This window comes from Cinclus cinclus, unplaced genomic scaffold (genome assembly GCF_963662255.1).
Source record: "Cinclus cinclus unplaced genomic scaffold, bCinCin1.1 SCAFFOLD_81, whole genome shotgun sequence".
Lineage (NCBI taxonomy): Eukaryota > Metazoa > Chordata > Aves > Passeriformes > Cinclidae > Cinclus > Cinclus cinclus.
In genome coordinates, this window is record NW_026912212.1 from 64711 (window position 1) to 78222 (window position 13512).

Consider the following 13512-nt stretch of genomic DNA (forward strand, 5'->3'; position numbering starts at 1 on the left):
GACACAGTATCCGAGGGAGCGTGGCGCCGCTTAGGCGGGCAAAGCAGAAAGGTGCCGCCCGGCACTGGCTTTGACTCCCTGAGCTTCCTTGCTAGGACAGCAGCTGCCGAAAGCTGGCAACTAGGCTGCCAGAGTGCAGAATGTAGGCGGTCTGGCACGCCTGCTTGCCGAAAGCCAGTATCAGCGAGACAGCGTGCTAGGCTCTGTTTCACAGCACCCTGGAGAACACGCACTTGAAGAATGCCGTCTCTGCTCCGCAAAAGCTCTGCCACAGCGAAGGTGGAAGAAGAAGCCTGTGGCCACGGGCAGAGCTGATCAACAGCTGCGCCTAACTTTCCCAAGCTGCGAGAGCATTCTCAGCCGAGTTCTGCTTTGACAGAGCTATTGCTGAACTTTTGCAGTCCCGGAGGCTGCTGAAACCAAGGCTGTGTTCTGCCTCTTCATTCTTGCCTTCCTGTGCTCCAGCGAGAAGTGAAGCTCTGGCACGGCATTCAGCTTTGCCGCCTCTCTGCACGGGAAGCACTAGACAGAACTAGTGTGCTTCGTGCATGCTCTCTCCTCGCTTTTATGGTCACTGCTCTGCTTTTTGCTTGGCAGCGTTCAAAGGGTCCACGGCATACCTCTTGCACAGCGAGAGGTGGCCGGCGAGGAATACTTGCTGGCTTAAGTCGTTCCATGCTCAAGGCATTCATCAGAGCAGCACAATGCGGGAAAAGAGGGGGGAACATTGCAGGACAAATTTCTATGCTGGATCATGATTGTCTGCGAGACAGCTCTTCGCAGCGCGAGTATTTGGCCAGGCTGAAATCAGCGCCACGGGAAGCCAATCTGACAAGCGGAGTGCAACGAGCGCGGCGATATGGGGCCACTTGGCAGGTGGCCGAAGAAAGACGGCTGCCCCGCGAATGTGGTGCCAGAAGGCAAGTTTCAGCAGGGCGTTCCGGGCGAGCTTAATGTGTAGCCGCAGTTGTTCTAGGCGAGATTGTAGCCGAGAAGCTTTCCGTCTCCATTCACGAGACAAGAAAAGCAGAAAGCAATGGTCTAGAGGGTTGAGAAGAAAAGTGCTCGTAGCGAGCTCGTTGCGGCAGAAGCGACAGCCAGGAGCAGCGTGCTCGGTGCGAGAAGTAGACGGCGCTTCGCCTCCTTGGGAAGGAAATCGCGTCTGGGCACGAACGCCAGCCAGCGAAGCTTCAGAACAGCAGGCTGTTCTGCTCAGCGTACGAGCCTGAAGTGAGTGGCAAGGGCTAAGGGGACAGTTCCAAGGCATCTAGCTTTCCTGCTAGCAATGCCATTTCTACCCTGCTGTGGAAAACAATGTCCTTTGCCCTTCTGCTCCGAGAGGCACAGAGCACCTCGGCAGACGCAGTGCAGAGGGAAAGGACACAGTATCCGAGGGAGCGTGGCGCCGCTTAGGCGGGCAAAGCAGAAAGGTGCCGCCCGGCACTGGCTTTGACTCCCTGAGCTGCCTTGCTAGGACAGCAGCTGCCGAAAGCTGGCAACTAGGCTGCCAGAGTGCAGAATGTAGGCGGTCTGGCACGCCTGCTTGCCGAAAGCCAGTATCAGCGAGACAGCGTGCTAGGCTCTGTTTCACAGCACCCTGGAGAACACGCACTTGAAGAATGCCGTCTCTGCTCCGCAAAAGCTCTGCCACAGTGAAGGTGGAAGAAGCAGCCTGTGGCCACGGGCAGAGCTGGTCAACAGCTGCGCCTAACTTTCCCAAGCTGCGAGAGCATTCTCAGCCGAGTTCTGCTTTGACAGAGCTATTGCTGAACTTTTGCAGTCCCGGAGGCTGCTGAAACCAAGGCTGTGTTCTGCCTCTTCATTCTTGCCTTCCTGTGCTCCAGCGAGAAGTGAAGCTCTGGCACGGCATTCAGCTTTGCCGCCTCTCTGCACGGGAAGCACTAGACCGAACTAGTGTGCTTCGTGCATGCTCTCTCCTCGCTTTTATGGTCACTGCTCTGCTTTTTGCTTGGCAGCGTTCAAAGGGTCCACGGCATACCTCTTGCACAGCGAGAGGTGGCCGGCGAGGAATACTTGCTGGCTTAAGTCGTTCCATGCTCAAGGCATTCATCAGAGCAGCACAATGCGGGAAAAGAGGGGGGAACATTGCAGGACAAATTTCTATGCTGGATCATGATTGTCTGCGAGACAGCTCTTCGCAGCGCGAGTATTTGGCCAGGCTGAAATCAGCGCCACGGGAAGCCAATCTGACAAGCGGAGTGCAACGAGCGCGGCGATATGGGGCCACTTGGCAGGTGGCCGAAGAAAGACGGCTGCCCCGCGAATGTGGTGCCAGAAGGCAAGTTTCAGCAGGGCGTTCCGGGCGAGCTTAATGTGTAGCCGCAGTTGTTCTAGGCGAGATTGTAGCCGAGAAGCTTTCCGTCTCCATTCACGAGACAAGAAAAGCAGAAAGCAATGGTCTAGAGGGTTGAGAAGAAAAGTGCTCGTAGCGAGCTCGTTGCGGCAGAAGCGAAAGCCAGGAGCAGCGTGCTCACTGCGAGAAGTAGACGGCGCTTCGCCTCCTTGGGAAGGAAATCGCGTCTGGGCACGAACGCCAGCCAGCGAAGCTTCAGAACAGCAGGCTGTTCTGCTCAGCGTACGAGCCTGAAGTGAGTGGCAAGGGCTAAGGGGACAGTTCCAAGGCATCTAGCTTTCCTGCTAGCAATGCCATTTCTACCCTGCTGTGGAAAACATTGTCCTTTGCCCTTCTGCTCCGAGAGGCACAGAGCACCTCGGCAGACGCAGTGCAGAGGGAAAGGACACAGTATCCGAGGGAGCGTGGCGCCGCTTAGGTGGGCAAAGCAGAAAGGTGCAGCCCGGCACTGGCTTTGACTCCCTGAGCTTCCTTGCTAGGACAGCAGCTGCCGAAAGCTGGCAACTAGGCTGCCAGAGTGCAGAATGTAGGCGGTCTGGCACGCCTGCTTGCCGAAAGCCAGTATCAGCGAGACAGCGTGCTAGGCTCTGTTTCACAGCACCCTGGAGAACACGCACTTGAAGAATGCCGTCTCTGCTCCGCAAAAGCTCTGCCACAGTGAAGGTGGAAGAAGCAGCCTGTGGCCACGGGCAGAGCTGGTCAACAGCTGCGCCTAACTTTGCCAAGCTGCGAGAGCATTCTCAGCCGAGTTCTGCTTTGACAGAGCTATTGCTGAACTTTTGCAGTCCCGGAGGCTGCTGAAACCAAGGCTGTGTTCTGCCTCTTCATTCTTGCCTTCCTGTGCTCCAGCGAGAAGTGAAGCTCTGGCACGGCATTCAGCTTTGCCGCCTCTCTGCACGGGAAGCACTAGACAGAACTAGTGTGCTTCGTGCATGCTCTCTCCTCGCTTTTATGGTCACTGCTCTGCTTTTTGCTTGGCAGCGTTCAAAGGGTCCACGGCATACCTCTTGCACAGCGAGAGGTGGCCGGCGAGGAATACTTGCTGGCTTAAGTCGTTCCATGCTCAAGGCATTCATCAGAGCAGCACAATGCGGGAAAAGAGGGGGGAACATTGCAGGACAAATTTCTATGCTGGATCATGATTGTCTGCGAGACAGCTCTTCGCAGCGCGAGTATTTGGCCAGGCTGAAATCAGCGCCACGGGAAGCCAATCTGACAAGCGGAGTGCAACGAGCGCGGCGATATGGGGCCACTTGGCAGGTGGCCGAAGAAAGACGGCTGCCCCGCGAATGTGGTGCCAGAAGGCAAGTTTCAGCAGGGCGTTCCGGGCGAGCTTAATGTGTAGCCGCAGTTGTTCTAGGCGAGATTGTAGCCGAGAAGCTTTCCGTCTCCATTCACGAGACAAGAAAAGCAGAAAGCAATGGTCTAGAGGGTTGAGAAGAAAAGTGCTCGTAGCGAGCTCGTTGCGGCAGAAGCGAAAGCCAGGAGCAGCGTGCTCGGTGCGAGAAGTAGACGGCGCTTCGCCTCCTTGGGAAGGAAATCGCGTCTGGGCACGAACGCCAGCCAGCGAAGCTTCAGAACAGCAGGCTGTTCTGCTCAGCGTACGAGCCTGAAGTGAGTGGCAAGGGCTAAGGGGACAGTTCCAAGGCATCTAGCTTTCCTGCTAGCAATGCCATTTCTACCCTGCTGTGGAAAACATTGTCCTTTGCCCTTCTGCTCCGAGAGGCACAGAGCACCTCGGCAGACGCAGTGCAGAGGGAAAGGACACAGTATCCGAGGGAGCGTGGCGCCGCTTAGGCGGGCAAAGCAGAAAGGTGCCGCCCGGCACTGGCTTTGACTCCCTGAGCTTCCTTGCTAGGACAGCAGCTGCCGAAAGCTGGCAACTAGGCTGCCAGAGTGCAGAATGTAGGCGGTCTGGCACGCCTGCTTGCCGAAAGCCAGTATCAGCGAGACAGCGTGCTAGGCTCTGTTTCACAGCACCCTGGAGAACACGCACTTGAAGAATGCCGTCTCTGCTCCGCAAAAGCTCTGCCACAGCGAAGGTGGAAGAAGAAGCCTGTGGCCACGGGCAGAGCTGATCAACAGCTGCGCCTAACTTTGCCAAGCTGCGAGAGCATTCTCAGCCGAGTTCTGCTTTGACAGAGCTATTGCTGAACTTTTGCAGTCCCGGAGGCTGCTGAAACCAAGGCTGTGTTCTGCCTCTTCATTCTTGCCTTCCTGTGCTCCAGCGAGAAGTGAAGCTCTGGCACGGCATTCAGCTTTGCCGCCTCTCTGCACGGGAAGCACTAGACAGAACTAGTGTGCTTCGTGCATGCTCTCTCCTCGCTTTTATGGTCACTGCTCTGCTTTTTGCTTGGCAGCGTTCAAAGGGTCCACGGCATACCTCTTGCACAGCGAGAGGTGGCCGGCGAGGAATACTTGCTGGCTTAAGTCGTTCCATGCTCAAGGCATTCATCAGAGCAGCACAATGCGGGAAAAGAGGGGGGAACATTGCAGGACAAATTTCTATGCTGGATCATGATTGTCTGCGAGACAGCTCTTCGCAGCGCGAGTATTTGGCCAGGCTGAAATCAGCGCCACGGGAAGCCAATCTGACAAGCGGAGTGCAACGAGCGCGGCGATATGGGGCCACTTGGCAGGTGGCCGAAGAAAGACGGCTGCCCCGCGAATGTGGTGCCAGAAGGCAAGTTTCAGCAGGGCGTTGCGGGCGAGCTTAATGTGTAGCCGCAGTTGTTCTAGGCGAGATTGTAGCCGAGAAGCTTTCCGTCTCCATTCACGAGACAAGAAAAGCAGAAAGCAATGGTCTAGAGGGTTGAGAAGAAAAGTGCTCGTAGCGAGCTCGTTGCGGCAGAAGCGAAAGCCAGGAGCAGCGTGCTCACTGCGAGAAGTAGACGGCGCTTCGCCTCCTTGGGAAGGAAATCGCGTCTGGGCACGAACGCCAGCCAGCGAAGCTTCAGAACAGCAGGCTGTTCGCTCAGCGTACGAGCCTGAAGTGAGTGGCAAGGGCTAAGGGGACAGTTCCAAGGCATCTAGCTTTCCTGCTAGCAATGCCATTTCTACCCTGCTGTGGAAAACATTGTCCTTTGCCCTTCTGCTCCGAGAGGCACAGAGCACCTCGGCAGACGCAGTGCAGAGGGAAAGGACACAGTATCCGAGGGAGCGTGGCGCCGCTTAGGCGGGCAAAGCAGAAAGGTGCCGCCCGGCACTGGCTTTGACTCCCTGAGCTTCCTTGCTAGGACAGCAGCTGCCGAAAGCTGGCAACTAGGCTGCCAGAGTGCAGAATGTAGGCGGTCTGGCACGCCTGCTTGCCGAAAGCCAGGATCAGCGAGACAGCGTGCTAGGCTCTGTTTCACAGCACCTTGGAGAACACGCCCTTGAAGAATGCCGTCTCTGCTCCGCAAAAGCTCTGCCACAGCGAAGGTGGAAGAAGCAGCCTGTGGCCACGGGCAGAGCTGGTCAACAGCTGCGCCTAACTTTCCCAAGCTGCGAGAGCATTTTCAGCCGAGTTCTGCTTTGACAGAGCTATTGCTGAATTTTTGCAGTCCAGGAGGCTGCTGAAACCAAGGCTGTGTTCTGCCTCTTCATTCTTGCCTTCCTGTGCTCCAGCGAGAAGTGAAGCTCTGGCACGGCATTCAGCTTTGCCGCCTCTCTGCACGGGAAGCACTAGACAGAACTAGTGTGCTTCGTGCATGCTCTCTCCTCGCTTTTATGGTCACTGCTCTGCTTTTTGCTTGGCAGCGTTCAAAGGGTCCACGGCATACCTCTTGCACAGCGAGAGGTGGCCGGCGAGGAATACTTGCTGGCTTAAGTCGTTCCATGCTCAAGGCATTCATCAGAGCAGCACAATGCGGGAAAAGAGGGGGGAACATTGCAGGACAAATTTCTATGCTGGATCATGATTGTCTGCGAGACAGCTCTTCGCAGCGCGAGTATTTGGCCAGGCTGAAATCAGCGCCACGGGAAGCCAATCTGACAAGCGGAGTGCAACGAGCGCGGCGATATGGGGCCACTTGGCAGGTGGCCGAAGAAAGACGGCTGCCCCGCGAATGTGGTGCCAGAAGGCAAGTTTCAGCAGGGCGTTCCGGGCGAGCTTAATGTGTAGCCGCAGTTGTTCTAGGCGAGATTGTAGCCGAGAAGCTTTCCGTCTCCATTCACGAGACAAGAAAAGCAGAAAGCAATGGTCTAGAGGGTTGAGAAGAAAAGTGCTCGTAGCGAGCTCGTTGCGGCAGAAGCGAAAGCCAGGAGCAGCGTGCTCACTGCGAGAAGTAGACGGCGCTTCGCCTCCTTGGGAAGGAAATCGCGTCTGGGCACGAACGCCAGCCAGCGAAGCTTCAGAACAGCAGGCTGTTCTGCTCAGCGTACGAGCCTGAAGTGAGTGGCAAGGGCTAAGGGGACAGTTCCAAGGCATCTAGCTTTCCTGCTAGCAATGCCATTTCTACCCTGCTGTGGAAAACATTGTCCTTTGCCCTTCTGCTCCGAGAGGCACAGAGCACCTCGGCAGACGCAGTGCAGAGGGAAAGGACACAGTATCCGAGGGAGCGTGGCGCCGCTTAGGTGGGCAAAGCAGAAAGGTGCAGCCCGGCACTGGCTTTGACTCCCTGAGCTTCCTTGCTAGGACAGCAGCTGCCGAAAGCTGGCAACTAGGCTGCCAGAGTGCAGAATGTAGGCGGTCTGGCACGCCTGCTTGCCGAAAGCCAGTATCAGCGAGACAGCGTGCTAGGCTCTGTTTCACAGCACCCTGGAGAACACGCACTTGAAGAATGCCGTCTCTGCTCCGCAAAAGCTCTGCCACAGTGAAGGTGGAAGAAGCAGCCTGTGGCCACGGGCAGAGCTGGTCAACAGCTGCGCCTAACTTTCCCAAGGTGCGAGAGCATTCTCAGCCGAGTTCTGCTTTGACAGAGCTATTGCTGAACTTTTGCAGTCCCGGAGGCTGCTGAAACCAAGGCTGTGTTCTGCCTCTTCATTCTTGCCTTCCTGTGCTCCAGCGAGAAGTGAAGCTCTGGCACGGCATTCAGCTTTGCCGCCTCTCTGCACGGGAAGCACTAGACAGAACTAGTGTGCTTCGTGCATGCTCTCTCCTCGCTTTTATGGTCACTGCTCTGCTTTTTGCTTGGCAGCGTTCAAAGGGTCCACGGCATACCTCTTGCACAGCGAGAGGTGGCCGGCGAGGAATACTTGCTGGCTTAAGTCGTTCCATGCTCAAGGCATTCATCAGAGCAGCACAATGCGGGAAAAGAGGGGGGAACATTGCAGGACAAATTTCTATGCTGGATCATGATTGTCTGCGAGACAGCTCTTCGCAGCGCGAGTATTTGGCCAGGCTGAAATCAGCGCCACGGGAAGCCAATCTGACAAGCGGAGTGCAACGAGCGCGGCGATATGGGGCCACTTGGCAGGTGGCCGAAGAAAGACGGCTGCCCCGCGAATGTGGTGCCAGAAGGCAAGTTTCAGCAGGGCGTTCCGGGCGAGCTTAATGTGTAGCCGCAGTTGTTCTAGGCGAGATTGTAGCCGAGAAGCTTTCCGTCTCCATTCACGAGACAAGAAAAGCAGAAAGCAATGGTCTAGAGGGTTGAGAAGAAAAGTGCTCGTAGCGAGCTCGTTGCGGCAGAAGCGACAGCCAGGAGCAGCGTGCTCGGTGCGAGAAGTAGACGGCGCTTCGCCTCCTTGGGAAGGAAATCGCGTCTGGGCACGAACGCCAGCCAGCGAAGCTTCAGAACAGCAGGCTGTTCTGCTCAGCGTACGAGCCTGAAGTGAGTGGCAAGGGCTAAGGGGACAGTTCCAAGGCATCTAGCTTTCCTGCTAGCAATGCCATTTCTACCCTGCTGTGGAAAACAATGTCCTTTGCCCTTCTGCTCCGAGAGGCACAGAGCACCTCGGCAGACGCAGTGCAGAGGGAAAGGACACAGTATCCGAGGGAGCGTGGCGCCGCTTAGGCGGGCAAAGCAGAAAGGTGCCGCCCGGCACTGGCTTTGACTCCCTGAGCTGCCTTGCTAGGACAGCAGCTGCCGAAAGCTGGCAACTAGGCTGCCAGAGTGCAGAATGTAGGCGGTCTGGCACGCCTGCTTGCCGAAAGCCAGTATCAGCGAGACAGCGTGCTAGGCTCTGTTTCACAGCACCCTGGAGAACACGCACTTGAAGAATGCCGTCTCTGCTCCGCAAAAGCTCTGCCACAGTGAAGGTGGAAGAAGCAGCCTGTGGCCACGGGCAGAGCTGGTCAACAGCTGCGCCTAACTTTCCCAAGCTGCGAGAGCATTCTCAGCCGAGTTCTGCTTTGACAGAGCTATTGCTGAACTTTTGCAGTCCCGGAGGCTGCTGAAACCAAGGCTGTGTTCTGCCTCTTCATTCTTGCCTTCCTGTGCTCCAGCGAGAAGTGAAGCTCTGGCACGGCATTCAGCTTTGCCGCCTCTCTGCACGGGAAGCACTAGACAGAACTAGTGTGCTTCGTGCATGCTCTCTCCTCGCTTTTATGGTCACTGCTCTGCTTTTTGCTTGGCAGCGTTCAAAGGGTCCACGGCATACCTCTTGCACAGCGAGAGGTGGCCGGCGAGGAATACTTGCTGGCTTAAGTCGTTCCATGCTCAAGGCATTCATCAGAGCAGCACAATGCGGGAAAAGAGGGGGGAACATTGCAGGACAAATTTCTATGCTGGATCATGATTGTCTGCGAGACAGCTCTTCGCAGCGCGAGTATTTGGCCAGGCTGAAATCAGCGCCACGGGAAGCCAATCTGACAAGCGGAGTGCAACGAGCGCGGCGATATGGGGCCACTTGGCAGGTGGCCGAAGAAAGACGGCTGCCCCGCGAATGTGGTGCCAGAAGGCAAGTTTCAGCAGGGCGTTCCGGGCGAGCTTAATGTGTAGCCGCAGTTGTTCTAGGCGAGATTGTAGCCGAGAAGCTTTCCGTCTCCATTCACGAGACAAGAAAAGCAGAAAGCAATGGTCTAGAGGGTTGAGAAGAAAAGTGCTCGTAGCGAGCTCGTTGCGGCAGAAGCGAAAGCCAGGAGCAGCGTGCTCGGTGCGAGAAGTAGACGGCGCTTCGCCTCCTTGGGAAGGAAATCGCGTCTGGGCACGAACGCCAGCCAGCGAAGCTTCAGAACAGCAGGCTGTTCTGCTCAGCGTACGAGCCTGAAGTGAGTGGCAAGGGCTAAGGGGACAGTTCCAAGGCATCTAGCTTTCCTGCTAGCAATGCCATTTCTACCCTGCTGTGGAAAACATTGTCCTTTGCCCTTCTGCTCCGAGAGGCACAGAGCACCTCGGCAGACGCAGTGCAGAGGGAAAGGACACAGTATCCGAGGGAGCGTGGCGCCGCTTAGGCGGGCAAAGCAGAAAGGTGCCGCCCGGCACTGGCTTTGACTCCCTGAGCTTCCTTGCTAGGACAGCAGCTGCCGAAAGCTGGCAACTAGGCTGCCAGAGTGCAGAATGTAGGCGGTCTGGCACGCCTGCTTGCCGAAAGCCAGTATCAGCGAGACAGCGTGCTAGGCTCTGTTTCACAGCACCCTGGAGAACACGCACTTGAAGAATGCCGTCTCTGCTCCGCAAAAGCTCTGCCACAGCGAAGGTGGAAGAAGAAGCCTGTGGCCACGGGCAGAACTGGTCAACAGCTGCGCCTAACTTTCCCAAGGTGCGAGAGCATTCTCAGCCGAGTTCTGCTTTGACAGAGCTATTGCTGAACTTTTGCAGTCCCGGAGGCTGCTGAAACCAAGGCTGTGTTCTGCCTCTTCATTCTTGCCTTCCTGTGCTCCAGCGAGAAGTGAAGCTCTGGCACGGCATTCAGCTTTGCCGCCTCTCTGCACGGGAAGCACTAGACAGAACTAGTGTGCTTCGTGCATGCTCTCTCCTCGCTTTTATGGTCACTGCTCTGCTTTTTGCTTGGCAGCGTTCAAAGGGTCCACGGCATACCTCTTGCACAGCGAGAGGTGGCCGGCGAGGAATACTTGCTGGCTTAAGTCGTTCCATGCTCAAGGCATTCATCAGAGCAGCACAATGCGGGAAAAGAGGGGGGAACATTGCAGGACAAATTTCTATGCTGGATCATGATTGTCTGCGAGACAGCTCTTCGCAGCGCGAGTATTTGGCCAGGCTGAAATCAGCGCCACGGGAAGCCAATCTGACAAGCGGAGTGCAACGAGCGCGGCGATATGGGGCCACTTGGCAGGTGGCCGAAGAAAGACGGCTGCCCCGCGAATGTGGTGCCAGAAGGCAAGTTTCAGCAGGGCGTTGCGGGCGAGCTTAATGTGTAGCCGCAGTTGTTCTAGGCGAGATTGTAGCCGAGAAGCTTTCCGTCTCCATTCACGAGACAAGAAAAGCAGAAAGCAATGGTCTAGAGGGTTGAGAAGAAAAGTGCTCGTAGCGAGCTCGTTGCGGCAGAAGCGAAAGCCAGGAGCAGCGTGCTCACTGCGAGAAGTAGACGGCGCTTCGCCTCCTTGGGAAGGAAATCGCGTCTGGGCACGAACGCCAGCCAGCGAAGCTTCAGAACAGCAGGCTGTTCGCTCAGCGTACGAGCCTGAAGTGAGTGGCAAGGGCTAAGGGGACAGTTCCAAGGCATCTAGCTTTCCTGCTAGCAATGCCATTTCTACCCTGCTGTGGAAAACATTGTCCTTTGCCCTTCTGCTCCGAGAGGCACAGAGCACCTCGGCAGACGCAGTGCAGAGGGAAAGGACACAGTATCCGAGGGAGCGTGGCGCCGCTTAGGCGGGCAAAGCAGAAAGGTGCCGCCCGGCACTGGCTTTGACTCCCTGAGCTTCCTTGCTAGGACAGCAGCTGCCGAAAGCTGGCAACTAGGCTGCCAGAGTGCAGAATGTAGGCGGTCTGGCACGCCTGCTTGCCGAAAGCCAGGATCAGCGAGACAGCGTGCTAGGCTCTGTTTCACAGCACCTTGGAGAACACGCCCTTGAAGAATGCCGTCTCTGCTCCGCAAAAGCTCTGCCACAGCGAAGGTGGAAGAAGCAGCCTGTGGCCACGGGCAGAGCTGGTCAACAGCTGCGCCTAACTTTCCCAAGCTGCGAGAGCATTTTCAGCCGAGTTCTGCTTTGACAGAGCTATTGCTGAATTTTTGCAGTCCAGGAGGCTGCTGAAACCAAGGCTGTGTTCTGCCTCTTCATTCTTGCCTTCCTGTGCTCCAGCGAGAAGTGAAGCTCTGGCACGGCATTCAGCTTTGCCGCCTCTCTGCACGGGAAGCACTAGACAGAACTAGTGTGCTTCGTGCATGCTCTCTCCTCGCTTTTATGGTCACTGCTCTGCTTTTTGCTTGGCAGCGTTCAAAGGGTCCACGGCATACCTCTTGCACAGCGAGAGGTGGCCGGCGAGGAATACTTGCTGGCTTAAGTCGTTCCATGCTCAAGGCATTCATCAGAGCAGCACAATGCGGGAAAAGAGGGGGGAACATTGCAGGACAAATTTCTATGCTGGATCATGATTGTCTGCGAGACAGCTCTTCGCAGCGCGAGTATTTGGCCAGGCTGAAATCAGCGCCACGGGAAGCCAATCTGACAAGCGGAGTGCAACGAGCGCGGCGATATGGGGCCACTTGGCAGGTGGCCGAAGAAAGACGGCTGCCCCGCGAATGTGGTGCCAGAAGGCAAGTTTCAGCAGGGCGTTCCGGGCGAGCTTAATGTGTAGCCGCAGTTGTTCTAGGCGAGATTGTAGCCGAGAAGCTTTCCGTCTCCATTCACGAGACAAGAAAAGCAGAAAGCAATGGTCTAGAGGGTTGAGAAGAAAAGTGCTCGTAGCGAGCTCGTTGCGGCAGAAGCGAAAGCCAGGAGCAGCGTGCTCACTGCGAGAAGTAGACGGCGCTTCGCCTCCTTGGGAAGGAAATCGCGTCTGGGCACGAACGCCAGCCAGCGAAGCTTCAGAACAGCAGGCTGTTCTGCTCAGCGTACGAGCCTGAAGTGAGTGGCAAGGGCTAAGGGGACAGTTCCAAGGCATCTAGCTTTCCTGCTAGCAATGCCATTTCTACCCTGCTGTGGAAAACATTGTCCTTTGCCCTTCTGCTCCGAGAGGCACAGAGCACCTCGGCAGACGCAGTGCAGAGGGAAAGGACACAGTATCCGAGGGAGCGTGGCGCCGCTTAGGTGGGCAAAGCAGAAAGGTGCAGCCCGGCACTGGCTTTGACTCCCTGAGCTTCCTTGCTAGGACAGCAGCTGCCGAAAGCTGGCAACTAGGCTGCCAGAGTGCAGAATGTAGGCGGTCTGGCACGCCTGCTTGCCGAAAGCCAGTATCAGCGAGACAGCGTGCTAGGCTCTGTTTCACAGCACCCTGGAGAACACGCACTTGAAGAATGCCGTCTCTGCTCCGCAAAAGCTCTGCCACAGTGAAGGTGGAAGAAGCAGCCTGTGGCCACGGGCAGAGCTGGTCAACAGCTGCGCCTAACTTTCCCAAGGTGCGAGAGCATTCTCAGCCGAGTTCTGCTTTGACAGAGCTATTGCTGAACTTTTGCAGTCCCGGAGGCTGCTGAAACCAAGGCTGTGTTCTGCCTCTTCATTCTTGCCTTCCTGTGCTCCAGCGAGAAGTGAAGCTCTGGCACGGCATTCAGCTTTGCCGCCTCTCTGCACGGGAAGCACTAGACAGAACTAGTGTGCTTCGTGCATGCTCTCTCCTCGCTTTTATGGTCACTGCTCTGCTTTTTGCTTGGCAGCGTTCAAAGGGTCCACGGCATACCTCTTGCACAGCGAGAGGTGGCCGGCGAGGAATACTTGCTGGCTTAAGTCGTTCCATGCTCAAGGCATTCATCAGAGCAGCACAATGCGGGAAAAGAGGGGGGAACATTGCAGGACAAATTTCTATGCTGGATCATGATTGTCTGCGAGACAGCTCTTCGCAGCGCGAGTATTTGGCCAGGCTGAAATCAGCGCCACGGGAAGCCAATCTGACAAGCGGAGTGCAACGAGCGCGGCGATATGGGGCCACTTGGCAGGTGGCCGAAGAAAGACGGCTGCCCCGCGAATGTGGTGCCAGAAGGCAAGTTTCAGCAGGGCGTTCCGGGCGAGCTTAATGTGTAGCCGCAGTTGTTCTAGGCGAGATTGTAGCCGAGAAGCTTTCCGTCTCCATTCACGAGACAAGAAAAGCAGAAAGCAATGGTCTAGAGGGTTGAGAAGAAAAGTGCTCGTAGCGAGCTCGTTGCGGCAGAAGCGAAAGCCAGGA